Genomic DNA, 13,993 nt, shown 5'->3' with positions numbered 1-13,993 from the left:
AAGTGGTGCCACTATGTCTGGGTATCACAGGGGGTGTCGGAGGGGATTTAGGCACCCTGGACTGAGTTGCCTCAGCAACTCAAGTCGCACTCTTGTGTGATTGGCCCAAGTGGTGAGCCGCCCGGCTCACCACTTAGCATGTTTGAGTGACAGCTAGGCTGAATGAATGGGGGTTTTCTGCATAAAAGCAGGGCTTTGGTGACTGGAACTTCAGAAGTCGCCACAGGACCTAAAGAATCCGAGGAGGGAGAAGCCGAGCCGACCTGCAACGACGACACCACCGGTGGAGCCCTGCTGAACCGTCCCACCACTTTTCCCGACGACAGAGGAGATCTCCAGCCCGGAGAGTCTTCTTCCTTGGATAACCAGTTTGCTCGTCTTTTCGCCTTCCTGGACCATCTCGTGGCTGCCTTGCCCGTGCCAAGCACCCGGCAACCGGAATACCACGGTTTACCACTACCGCGAAGAAAAGGGTGGTACCTTGTAACCGGGAAACTCCACGGCTGGTTTCTTCCCTGGCAGCGCAACGAACTTCAGCTTTCCTCCACGTCGAGACCTCCTCTTCCTCTGGACGAAACACCGACTTGCACCCGCTGCCAGGAACAAGTGCCCCCGCTGGAGCGTTCTTCCCATTTTCAGGTACTGTGTCCCGCCTGGCTTCCCTTGCGACAATCGTTCGGGTGACAGTAAATCCTCGACTTTCTAACCTGGGTTAGCCTGGGACCTGTTAACTAACTTTTCCTGACTTGATCTCAATCTTTTGTGATCTATCTACCAAGACTCTTTGGGCATAACCCCACTGTGTGATCCTGGACACATTTCGCTTGTTCTCTCTATGAGTGGACCTGGCATTTGAACTTCCTTGCTCTCCAGTAGACTTTGCCTAACCTGCCTCACTATGGTTCTTTGAAAAGTATTGAGATTTGTGTGCTTTCATAACTCTGCCTTTTCCCTCCCTTTTTAATAACTTATTAGAGTGCCATCTTATGTTAAGCGCTCACCTCTGTCTGAAAATAAGTGGTGTTCCTCGTTAAGACTTGTCTAATAAGTAATTAGGGTTGTAGATATATGATAGTGACTGTGTGTTGAATTTACTTACCTCTTTGTGCTAGTGTGATTTACAAGTGTGTCTTTAAATAATTATATACTTTTACACCAAAGCTCTGGTCAGTATTTGCTTGTGCTACTGTATCTCTGTTCCTATTGTGTATACTCTATATACTGCCTAACTCATCTTGAGAGAAGTCTGACTGCTCAGCCACAGCTACCAGGTAAATCTGGGTGGTACAGACTGCTACCAATTGGGTTTACTGCCAACCACCTGTAGTCCTAAATCTTTTGCAGTGGTCCCTAAGGGAACTGCACAGGTTTCTGCCTCTCAAAGCCCATTGAGAAGACCCCGGTGGAAAAAGGGGGGGGGGGCGTCAGTGACCATTATGGACACGGACACAACCTCCGAGGAGGAACTGGCCGAGAATTTGGAAGAGGCCCGGCCCCATGGTAGGGATCCCGAGGAGGGGGACGACGAGAGCGAGAGTGGCAACGACGACGACGAGGTTCCCGTGGAGGAACAACCGTCACTCCCGGCACACCCGTCGCAACCCGAGCCTCAAGACAACTCAGCTGCCATTTTGACGGCAATCCAAGCCTTATGCACGGAGATAAGGACGAGACTGCCCCGACGGACGACCCAGCTGTACCGGGTCCGTAGGGAAGCCCTCCGAACAAGAGAATTCATCCAGTGCCCCTTCAGCCCTCTCGGCCTTCTCAGCCTTTGTCGCCTTCCCTGATCCCGAGGGACGACACGGGAACGGACACGGCCACGACGGGGACGGATGACGACGGCGGTGACGACAGGACTGGCCTCCCAACCCAGATTCCTCGGGCGTCCCCTCCCGACGAGATTGGCTCCTTCCACGCCATTATTGCCAGGGCATCCGAGTTTTTTCAGCTCTGCCCTGAGGAGAAGGAAGGTTTCCTCTAGCAACGGCGTGAGGCCAAGAGGAAGACTGTCCTCGCGGTGCCGTTGCTGGATGACATCAGGGACGAGGGACTTGCCCTCCTCAAGAACCCGTCCACGACACCTGCCAAGAGGGACCGGTACGAGAAGAAGTACCAGGTCCCCGACGCCGCCCCGTTGTGCCTTAGGCCGCAGCCGACCCCGGATTCGGTTATCTCAGCAGCGGCCAAGAAGAAAGCGGCGGGGTGGGGGGATCAGCTTCATCCTCAACTTCCCCACCGGACGGCGAGGGAAAGAAGCTGGACGCCGTGGGACGAGTCATCTCGTCGGCGGCGACGACGATTAAAGCGGCCAACGCCTTAGCGATTGTGGCCTGCTACGACAGGGAATTGTGGTACAAGATCGCCCCCCTGTTGGACTTCCTCCCGGACGACAAGAGGGCAGAGGCCCTGGCGATCCTACAGGAGGGTGAGGTGGCGTCGGACCACGCCATAACTATGGCCACGAACATTGCCGACACTGGTTTCTGCCAGTTGGGCAACAGCGTTTGCCTTCGACGGCGGGGGTGGCTCAAGGTGACGGATTCTGTCAGGACGTGCAAGCCAAGGTTTTGGACATGCCCTTCGACGGGAACATTCTGTTTGGAAAGACTGTGGATGAGTCGCTGCAGGCCATCAAGACCAACACGGAGATGGCTCGGGCCTTGGGAGTTCTGCAGCAACGACGGCCGCCCTTTCGGAACTCCAGAGGCAAGCAAGGTTCCTCCAAAGGATTTGGCGGCGGCTCCTCGACCTACCGTCATGCGGCCCACTCCTCGTCGCAAGAGGCCTACAGGGGACGAGGCAAGTCAGGTGGATCTCGCTGTCGTCGCCAGGGAGGCCAAGGAGGCAAGGCTGCTTCCAAGCAAGACTGAACCGGCCGTCGCGTCGGGCCCCCACCGAAGCACCTCGGTGGGAGGCCGGCTGACAAAGTTCGTCAGCATGTGGGAGTCCATCTCCACCGACCGTTGGGTGCTGGATGCCCTGGCCCACGGGCACACTCTGGAATTTCTAAAGAAGTGCCCCCGAATTCCTCCCGTGGCCAGGAAGGAAAACCACGTCCCTCAACTGCTGTTAGAGGTAAGGGCGATGCTCAAGAAAGGAGCCATCGAGCTTGTCCCAAAGAGGCTCCGGGGCTCCGGAGTATACTCAAGATACTTCCTCGTCAGAAAAAAGACAGGAGGTTGGCGTCCCATCCTGGACTTGCGTCGGCTAAACAAATACATCACGGCACATAAGTTCCGGATGGTCACCCTCCAGCACGTGCTGGGCCAGCTGGAGGAAGGCGACTTCCTATCGTCATTGGATCTGGTGGATGCTTACTTTCACATCCCATCCTAAAAGGACACCGAACGTTTCTCAGGTTCGTAGTCCAAGGGCGGCACTAACAGTTCAAGGCCCTCCCATTCGGATTGAAGTCGGCACCCAGGGTGTTCACCAAGTGCCTAGCACCAGTGGCGGCGCGGCTGCGCCTGCAGGGGATCCACGTCTACCCCTACCTGGACGACTGGATCGTCCGAGCAGGGACAAGGGAACTCTCCGTCGAACACACAGCAAAGACCGTCCAGCTGCTCACGGACCTGGGATTCTCCATCAACTTCCCCAAATCCCACCTGGTTCTGTCGCAGGTCGCGCTGTTTCTGGGAGATAAGCTCGATACAGTAGCGCGGTTGGCCTTGCCGTCGGAGGAAAGAACGTAGGCCATCTTGGGTAAGGTACAGCGTCTGCTGGCAACGGACGTGGCCAGTGTGAGGTCCATCAAGTCCCTTCTCGGGATGATGTCCTCTTGCATCTATCTGGTGTTCCTGTGCAGGCTTCGGGTGCGTCCTCTGCAGGAGTTCCTCGATGCCGTTGGACGCACGCGACGGACAGCTTCGAGGACAAGATCTCGCTCAACAAAGTATTCCACCAAGCAATTCGATGGTGGGGCACCCGCGCGCATCTCGCCGCGGGCACGGACTTTCAGACCCCAGCATACCAGGTGCCAGTGACGACGGATGCCTCGCTGGAGGGGTGGGGAGCGCACACCGGAGATCTTCACGTGAGAGGGCTGTGACTCCCGGAGGAGAGGCCACTCCACATCAACATACTGGAGCTCCGAGCAGTGTTCTGGGCCCTCCAGTAATTCCTCCCGTCCCTCAAGGGCAAGGTGGTGAGGATCTTCACCGACAACACCACCACGATGTTCTGCATCTGGAAGCAGGGAGGAACCAGATCCCCAGCCCTGTCCAAGGAAGCCCAGGATATGTGGCACTGGGCCGTTGCCCAGAGGATGTTTCTGGTGCCTTTTCATCTAGCAGGGATAAAAAACACCATCGGCGAACCCACTGAGCAGGGAGCTGCGCTCGTGCCACAAGTGGGAACTACGCCAGGATCAAGTGGATCAACTCTTCTGGCGATGGGGCAAACCCCAAATCGACCTGTTTGCGACGGCGACGAACTCCAAGTGCCGGAGGTTCACCAGCAGGTTCCCCCAGCCGAGGAGCATGGGCAATGCTTTCTCGTTCCCCTGGGACGGCCTGTTCCTGTATGCGTTCCCGCCGTTGCCGCTCAGGCTCCTCCACTCAAGAGGTCCCGTGTAGGATGATCCTCGTCGCACCGAGGTGGCCGAGACAGATATGGTTCCCGGACCTTCTGGACTTGTCAGCGTCCCCACCAGTCAAACTGTCGACGGACGCAGATCTTATCTACAGAGAAGGAGGCGCCATTCATCACGACCCAGGGTCGCTGAACTTGCAGGCCTGGCTCCTGCAGCACTAGAGTTTGTAGGGTACGATATCCCGGCTGACTTCAGAGAGGTTCTTGCAAAGGCCAGGGCGTCCTCAACTCTCAAGTGCTATGGACACAAGTGTAAGAGGTTCTCTGTCTGGTGCAGTGCACAGAAGATTAACCCTCTACGGATTAAAGCCCCTCAAGTGCTACCGTACTTAGTCGCTGGCCAAAGATGGACTAGCTCACGCTTCCATCAAGATACATCTTGCGGCAATTTTCCGATACACCAGAACTGCAGGTGGGTCGTCCCTGTGGTCTCATCGCCTGGTGAATGAGTTTATGAAAGGACTGTTCGGATCGTTCCCACCGGTGAAGGCTCCAGCCCCGGCATGGGAACTCAACGTGGTGCTGACCAGGCTCATGGGCCCGCCATTCGAGCCCTTGCATTCGGCTCCGTTGAAGTTCCTGTCTTGGAAGACATTGTTCCTTGTGGCCATCACCTCTGCACGACACGTGGGAGAGATTCAGGCCCTTTCCTGCAAGCCTCCATACTTGACGTTCCACGAGACAAGGATGGTGCTGAGGATGCACCCCTCCTTCATGCCCAAGGTACCGTCGGACTTCCATCTCAACGAGCCCTTGGTGTTACAGGTTTTTTTCTCGTCGCCTTTGTCACCGGCCGAGAGGACTTTGCACTCGCTGGATGTAGCTAGAGCGCTGAAGTTCTAGGTGGACCGAACGAAGAGTCTTCGGAAGACATCACAGCTGTTTGTGAACTTTGGACCTGTGAGCCAAGGGAAGGCTCTCTCGAAGGCTTCCATTTCCAGATGGCTCTCCGGCTGCATCATGCACGGACATCGGTTGGCAAACCGACCGTTGCCCGGCCGTCCGAGAGCCCATTCGACCAGAGCGACCGCTGCTACCACGGCGTTCTTGTCTGGTGTGCCGCTGCTGGACATCTGCCGGGCAGCTACGTGGAGGTCGACGCACACTTTCAGGAGATTCTACTGCGTCGACCGGGATTCCAGGGAGGAGTCCAGAGTCGGCCAGGCAGTGCTCCGCAACCTGTTCGCTGAAGGTGAGCCTGGTGAGGAGGTAAGAGATGCTTAATGTTGAGTTTTATGTAATGCTTAATGTTGAGCCTTGACACCTCCCGTGGTTTTGCATGTGTATATTGATATGTATTCTTATATTCATGACCATGTGAATCCATGCCAGACCCCATGCTGGAGAAGGAACAAGTTACTTACCTGTAACTGTTCTTCTCCATCATGGGTCTGGCATGGATTCACATGCAAACCCTCCCTCCTTCCCCTCTGCGGCTCTTTACTTGATCATACTGCCACTTTACGTGCTACCAAATCTGAGGATGGCTGCCAGGGGCGGGGCTTAGGGAGAGGGCAGTCATTGGCTGGGGGCAGTATGACCCAGAGACGAGTGAAAGACTGATCAGAAACCAAACTGATTCTGATTTTTTCTTTACCGACGATTCCCAGCCTGACGGGGAATATATTCATGAGCATGTGAATCCATGCCAGCCCATGCTGGAGAACAGTTACAGGTAAGTAACTTGTTCCTTTCATTCAATTTGTTACATTGCACTTGGATTGGTTCATTCAAGTTTTTCGTGCCCAGCCTGATCCTGACACGTGTTTCCCCGCCATAGATTTAGCGGTTCCTCAGGGGTATATTGGCTAGTATATACAGTGCTGATTATGTGGGAAGGTAGTTCCGAGTTGGGCAGACAGTTTGCCTTCTAAATAGGAAGAGCGGTGTCTCACAGATCTGTAGTTTATTGATGAATCTCGCATCAATGTGAGGGTTGCACTTGCCGTCAGCAGTATTAGTGGCTCTGGTGTGCTCCAATTGTCTGCCCAACTCGGAACTACCTTCCCACATAATCGGCACATGCCAAACAAATTGACAATGTTGGATTTATGTACACAAAAAAGAACGTGAGCAGTTTAATTTAGACACAAACTGTATATATTAGCCAATATACCCCTGAGGAACCGCTAAATCTATGGCGGGGAAACGTGTGTCGGGATCAGGCTGGGCACGAAAAAATTGAATGAACCAATCCAAGTGCAATGTAACAAATTGAATGATTGGAATTCAATGAAGATAATTACTTGAACAATTGGATGAAACCGAGGCTAAGCAAATTACATCAAACCTTTTTTTGCGAACTCTTTTTACTAAATAATATCCTGTTTGTCACTTGTTTTGTAAAAGCACAAGCTACTACAAGGTCTAGTTTGTGCATTTTCAGTATAATGTTACACTAACCATTTTCCTCCCTTAAAGTGACGTTACTATATATGTTTACAGAGTAAATGTATTGCTGTATGAACTGATAAAAACCGCAGGTGCGCATACCAACCGATAATACGATAACATTGTCTTGCCCCTTTCTAACATTGCTACAAATGTAACCCCGAACAAACACAAGTGAAAGTGTCTTTTGAGGTGTATTATCAAGTATGTGTTCTAGTGTAAACGTCTAAAGTATTTAAAGTGATTATGGTGTATATGCAATAAATATATAATTGTATATGAATAAGTGTAAGAGTTTCTTTGATGTGCATGTCTAAGGTTCAGTGTACTTACCTACAGCTCACATCTTCCTCTTAAAATAAGCCTTGCTGCTCTGCCACTCTTATCAAGGTCCTGAGTTAGTACAGAGTGATGCCAAGAGTTGGAGATCTACAAACCACTGAGATCGCTTGCTAAAGTCTTACTACCAGTAGTACTTGGGAAAACTTCCCGAACAGTCGGCAGCAATGTATTCAGCTCACTCCAGCGGCTCTTTGTGGTTTTGGTGTCTTTTTCTTAGCAGCGAGAAGAAACTAATATCGCTGGTCAGATTCTCTTCAATTACTTGGTCCTGAACTCTAGTGAGGGGACTTTTGGTGAAGAATCCCTGCCTCTGGCGGTCCACCCGGAGGCCTGCAAAGTTTCAGCCGATTTGCTCTTCGGAAGATGATGCACTCGATAAAATAATGGTCCAGGTACCCCGGGTATTGGGATTCTGCAGCCAAGGAAAGTTGCAGTAAGTCGAGGAATAGGCCAAAATGAAGGTTTTAAGGCTAGTTGATCCCACCAGCCTAATGGAGGAAGTCGTCCTTGGCGGGTCTTCCATGTCTGTGTAAAAATGTGGTCGGCACAGCTGCAAGGCTTCACTTGCTGTTCTGCATTACTGGAACGCACTGCTGGCATCTCTGCATGTCTGCTTTGGATTTCTTGCTCCAGTGGTCGACTGTCTGTAGTCCCAAAATCCTTGCCTTTTATTCTGGATCCCATTCGAACTCTGAGCTGTCAATCACCTGGTGGTTGGCAGTCCTCCAGCCCTGTAAGAACTGTTTTCAGCCAGGTATACCTACAGACAAAGGACAGTGAGGTTTCGGGGCTCCTCCCTCCCTTCCTGCCTTCCCAGGCATATTGGAGCCTGGGCAGGCTTCAGGGCTGAAGCCCGCCAAAGGCAAAACTCTCATAGGACTCAAATCTACTCTAAAGAATAAAAGAAAAGCCTTAAGGAATTGACAAACGAAAAATGTTGAAAAATGAAGAGGGGGGGGGGGGGGGCATTTTGAGAAAATGGTCGCCCATTGGTGCTTTTATGCAACTGAGAAATCGGCCTGCCAGTTCTCCAGCATGGGGGCTGCCATGAATTCACATGCTCATGAATATTCCCCGTCATTGGGCTGGGAATCCCTGGTAAAAGAAAAAGTTTCACTTTAAAACTGTATTTCTCCTCTAAACCAATCGCTGTCCTCTGGGTCATACTGCTCCCATCCAATGACTGTCCTCTCCCTAAGCTCCACCCCTAGTGGCCATCTTCTGATTTTTATTGCACGCTTCAGTGTTGGGAGTCCTTGAGTTGCTCGCCAAGCAATTTCTGTGCCATTTCAAATTTTTGCCATACAAAGTTTTAGAATTTTGACCAATTCTTGCTTGATAGTCTTCGACGAAGGACACAGACCGGCAGCAGGGATCTGCTGCCAGTGAAGGGGGTCCAAGAGAAGTCCAAGCTCTGTGATGCTTGCTCTGCTGGGTTCACCACTGATGCGAGTCCCGAGTCAGGCAGAAGGCGATCGCTATCACCATCAGCCTCCACGGTGAGCCTGCCGATGAAAGGGGCCTCTTCTAAGAGAGAGTCGCTAAACCCGTCCAAACTCTGTCTATAGATAAACAGACGAGGGACCAGTCGGGAGAGGACTCGTCAAAGCTAACTAAGACCTTGCAGCCTGCAAGGTCAACTGAGTGAACGGCGGCGCCGTCAACAAGGACCTCGACTAGCACATGGTCGACGACCGCACTGAAGGAGAGTGGATCCGCGAAGAAAGTGTCTGCCATGACCACCCCACATGTGTACTTTCCCCCAAGGTGAGCTGCGACTGCGGTGGCAACGATGAAGCAGCCCCCGAGTGGCGAAGAGAGTACCCACATGCTGCTCCAGATAGACCAGAGCAGATTACCTCAAGGTCTGACAACCGATCATGAAGGGGTAGGATCTGGGGTCAGTGGACCCTAGATCCCCTGCTGACAAGAGAAGACGCGTTGGCCCAGACCCAACACCACTGGCTCCTTTCACCCCTAGACCGAGTGACTTGTCGCTGGAAAGTCTAACGACTCTGCACACACTGGTCACAGATATACAGCCGAGGATGCCCACGGCACCGGGCCCTATGCCTCCACGGGTCCCTCAAGAGCCTCCCAAGGTTGAGCCCGCCCCAGCGGAAGAGAAAGTCTAAAGGAGGGAGCTGGTCCTCTTCATCATCCACCACCTCCTTGTGACTCGACCCCACCCGGAGCCCTGGCTCCACACATGGAGACGGGTACAAATACGGATCACGGCTGACATAGGGCTATAGAGCCTCCGAGCCGGACGAAGTTGAATCTTTTGATCCCATGATGTCAAGGGCCTCTGAGCTGTTTCAGTTGGTTTCCAGGGAGACTAAGAAAGAAGAGTTTCTGTACCAGCGGCTCCAGTCCAGAAGAAAGACCGCTCCCTTACTCGACGACATCTGGGAGGAAGGCCTGGTGCTAATGAAAAACCAGAGTACGGCCCTGCCCAAGCGTGACAGATTGGAGAAAAAGTACAGTGTACTGGATTCAGGTGCTCCAGGTCTCAACCCTCAGCCCAAGTCGTCTTGGCTGCAGCCAGGAAGCGTTCAACGAATCCATTGTCGGCAGCCATGGTACCTTTGGACCAGGAGGGGAAGAGGCTGCCTTTACCATCAAAGCAGCAAACACCCTTGCTATTTTGTCCCAATATAACTGGAAACTATGGTACAAGCTGGGTCCTATTCTACACTTCCTGCCAGAGGACAAGAAGGTTGAGGCACTAGAACGTTTTCAAGAAGGGGGAAATGTCCTCGGACCACACCATCACAGTTGCAGTGGACATCACGGGTGCAGGTTTCTGCCAGATGAGGGAACGGGGTGTCCCTGCGATGACAAGGTTGGTTGAAGGCAACAAACCTCCACCAAGGACGTTCAGGCTAAGGTACTGGATATGCCGTTTGATGGGGAAAACCCTCTTCGGCAAAGGCAGTCGGCGAGTCTTTGCAAGCAATAAATGCTGACCGAGATGGCACCCACCCTGCAAATCTTAAAGCAACAACGGTTTGCATCCTTTCTCTCTTCCATGGGTTATAATACCACGTACCGGCAACCTTCAGACTCCTCCATGCAAGAATGGTACAGGGGTTGCTCTAAAGGCAGCGCCGCTGCCGTCCACAGGGCAGAGCTCCGACCCCCCGAGCAGACCTGAACTGGCTGTGGCCTCGGGCCCCCACATACGCACCCCAGTGGGAGGCCAGCTGGCAAAGTTCGTTGGCATGTAGATCACCGCGGACAGATGGGTGCTGGATGCTCACGGACATGGGCACACCTTCGAATTTCAACGCAACTGTCCTCTTATTCCGCCGATAACGCGACAAGAACATCAGACTACCGCCTCTGCAGGAGGTGTGGGCCACGTTACAGAAAGGGGCAGTAGAACCCAGCGTGTCCGGGGCTCAGAGTACATTCAAGATACTTTCTGGTTCTAAAGAAAACTAGGGGGGGGTTGGAGGCCGATCCTGGATCTACATCGTCTCAACTGCTTAAAGTGCTAAAAATTCGGGATGGTCACGTTGAAGCATGTGCTTGGCCAACTGGAGGAAGGGGAGTTTGACATCCCCATTCACAAGAAACGCTGCAAGTGCCTGCGATTCGTGGTTCAGGGTCAGCACTACCAGTTGAAGGCCCTGCCCTTCAGCCTGATGTCAGCCCTGAGGGTCCTTACGAAGGGCCTGTCCCAGGTGTCTGCGCTGCTTCGTCAACAAGGCATCCATGTATACCCTTACCCGGACAACTGGCTGGTTCATTCCCGCTCACACGCTCTAGCAAGCGAACACAAATAGAGGACCGTGAGTCTGCTGACAGAGTTGGAGTTCTCCATAAACTATCCAAAGTTTTGCTGGATGCCATCTCCGGATGCCCTGTTCCTAGGTGCCTGACTCAACACAGTGACATGTTTGGTGTCTCCCGCGGCGAGAGGCTGAGAGCCATACAATGCAAGGTGCAGTGCTTGTAATAGGCACAGATGGCTTCAGTGCGATCCATCAAGTCGCTACTGGGCATGATGTCCTGTATCGGCCTCGTTCGCCTCTGCAGACTTAACATGAGGCCTCTCCAGTTATTCCTGGATGCAAGTTTGCGGACAAGAGATTCCTCAACAAGGAGTTCCGTCGGGCGATTCATTGGTGGGGTGCAAGACCGCATCTCGTCCAGAGGACCTAGTTTCAAGTTCAGACTTACCTGGAGACAATCGCCACGGAAGCCTCTCTAGAAGGATGGGGAGCTCACACCGTACAGTTGCACACCAGAGGGTGCTGGCAACTGGAGGATAAGGGCCTCCACATAAAGGTCCTGGATTTTCAGGCCGTATTCTGGGCCCTCAAGTCTTTTCTGCTGTCGCTGAAGGGCAAGGTGGTGAGGATCTCCACAGACAACACCACAACCATGTTTTACATCCGGAAGCAAGGGGCACCCGCTCACTGGCGCACTCCAAGGAAGCACCGGATCTGTGGGTCTGGTCCATTCGGCAGGGCATGCTCCTTGTCCCTTTTCACCTGGCGGGCATCAAAGAACACCATTGCAGACTCGCTCAGCAGGGAGTTGCTTTCCTTCCACGGATGGGAGCTTCGCCAGGACCAGGTGGACCTCCTGTTCGACAGATGAGGCAAAACCCAGATCGATCTGTTCGCGACAGCGGCGAGTGTTCAGTGCCAGAAGTTCACCAGCATGTTTCCTAAACCAAGGAGCTTGGGGGACGCGTACTTGTTCCTGTGGAAGGGACGGTTCCTGTACGCTTTTCGTCGGTTTCCACTCATGCTATGTGTGATCAACACACTCAAGATAATACTTGTTGCTCCAACGTGGCAGAGGCAGATCTGGAATCCAGACCTGCTGCGTCTGGCAGTGGCCCGTCCATCAGACTACTGCTGTTCCCGGACTTTCTCACCAGAAAAGGAGTGGCGATTCTGCGCCATGACACTGGGTGCTGAACCTGAGGGCATGGTCGCTCCTGAAGCCCTAGAGTTTGGAAGTTATGCTTTACCAGCTGAATGTAAGGAGATCCTGGCCAGAGCCTCGTCAACGTTAAAATGCTATGTCCATAAATGGAAGCGCTTCTCTGTCTGGTGCCGAACTCAATTACCCCTTTGCGGGTCGCGGCCCCTCAACTTCCCTATTTGCTTTCCTTTGCCGAGGCAGGCTTGGCACACGCCTCTATCAATGTACCTCTCGCCGCCATATCCAGGTACACCAGGTGTCCTAGTAGACCTTTGCTGTGGTCGCACAGGCTTGTCAGGGAGTTCCTCAAGGAACTCTTCAGGACTTTTCCTCCAGTGAAGGCTCCTGCCCTGGCTTGGGAGCTCAATGTAGTGCTGACTAAGCTCATGGGAGCTCCTTTTCAAACTATGCATCAAGTCCCGCTCAAGTTTCTCTTGTGGAAAACGGTCTTCCTTGTGGCTATCACCTCAGCCAGGCGGGTCGGGGAGATCAGGCCCTGTCTTGCAAGCAGTCTTACTTGTTTTTCCACGCTTCAAGGGTGGTACTATGTACACACCACACCTTTTATGCCAAAGGTACCTTCGGTATTCTGCCTCATCGGACCTTTGGTGTTGGCTGTATTCGTCCTGAATCCGTCGTCGCCAGCAGAAAGGGCCTTGCATTCACTGGATGTTGCTCATGCCTTGAAGTTCTATGTGGCATGTACAAAGAATTTTCAGAAGACTGCTCAGTTGTTGGTTAACTTTGGACCTGTAAATCAAGGAAAGGCCTTGTGGAAGGCTTCCATCTCCAGGTGGGTCTCCAGCTGCATCATGCACTAGCTCGCAGGCCGCTGCCAGGCCGACCGAGAGCCCACTCCACCATAGCCATTGCAGCAACTACGGCGTTTCTCTCTGCTGCGCCCCGCTCCACGTCTGCAGGGCAGCTACGTGGAGGTCCACGCACACCTTCACGAGGGTCTACTGCGTCAACAGAGATTCCAGGGACGAGTCCTGAGTCGGCTAAGCGGTGCTGCGCAACCTGTTTGTTTAAGACGAGTCTGTTTCAGAGGTGAGTGTTTATTGCTTCTGTTGAGCCTTGCCATCGCCCGTGGTTGTGTATATGTACTGCTGTGTAATAGTTATTCTTGAGCATGTGAATCCATGCCAGGCCCCATGCTGGAGAAAGTTTGTTACTTACCTGTAACTATTGTTCTGCAGCATGGGTCTGGCATGGATTCACATGCAAACCCTCCCTCCCCCTGTGTGACTCTTCTTGGTTCATACTGCCACTTTACAGCTTACCAAATCTGAAGATGTCCACCAGCAGTGGTGCTTTGGAGGGGGTGAGGGGGCGAACTGTCATTGGGTGGGGGCAGTATGACCCAGAGGGCAGTGATTGGTTTAGAGGCGAAATACAGTATTTTTTTTTTCTTCAAATTTCTTTTTTACAGAGGATTCCCAGCCTGACTGGGAATATCAATGAGCATGTTAATCCATGTCAAACCAATGCTGGAGAACAATAGTTACAGGTAAGTAACTTAAACCTGACCTGCACAAAAGGTAGTACAGAGTAACCACTGCCACCAGCCATTTAAGTTAGTTGTAACAAAAGGTTACATGAAGAGTGTGAGAAGGAGTTGCAATTTAACCTTCCAACACCCCACATAGGGTGGTGTGTGCTGGACCCACAAAAGAAAGGGTAAGTAAGCTAACTTTTATCTCCCTATTCTTGGGAACAA

At 52.7% G+C, this 13,993-nt stretch overlaps 1 protein-coding gene across 1 annotated transcript in view; it reads left to right on the top strand.

The window, feature by feature from the left end:
* LPCAT3 (lysophosphatidylcholine acyltransferase 3) overlaps nucleotides 1-13,993 on the top strand; it is a 754,956-nt gene that overhangs the window by 588,475 nt on the left and 152,488 nt on the right. The window lies entirely within an intron of this gene.

This window comes from Ambystoma mexicanum, chromosome 3p, assembly GCF_040938575.1.
Source record: "Ambystoma mexicanum isolate Mex_15411 chromosome 3p, UKY_AmexF1_1, whole genome shotgun sequence".
NCBI lineage: Eukaryota > Metazoa > Chordata > Amphibia > Caudata > Ambystomatidae > Ambystoma > Ambystoma mexicanum.
The sequence above is the reverse complement of the archived record's forward strand: the minus strand, read 5'-3'. Positions and strand labels throughout refer to the sequence as shown.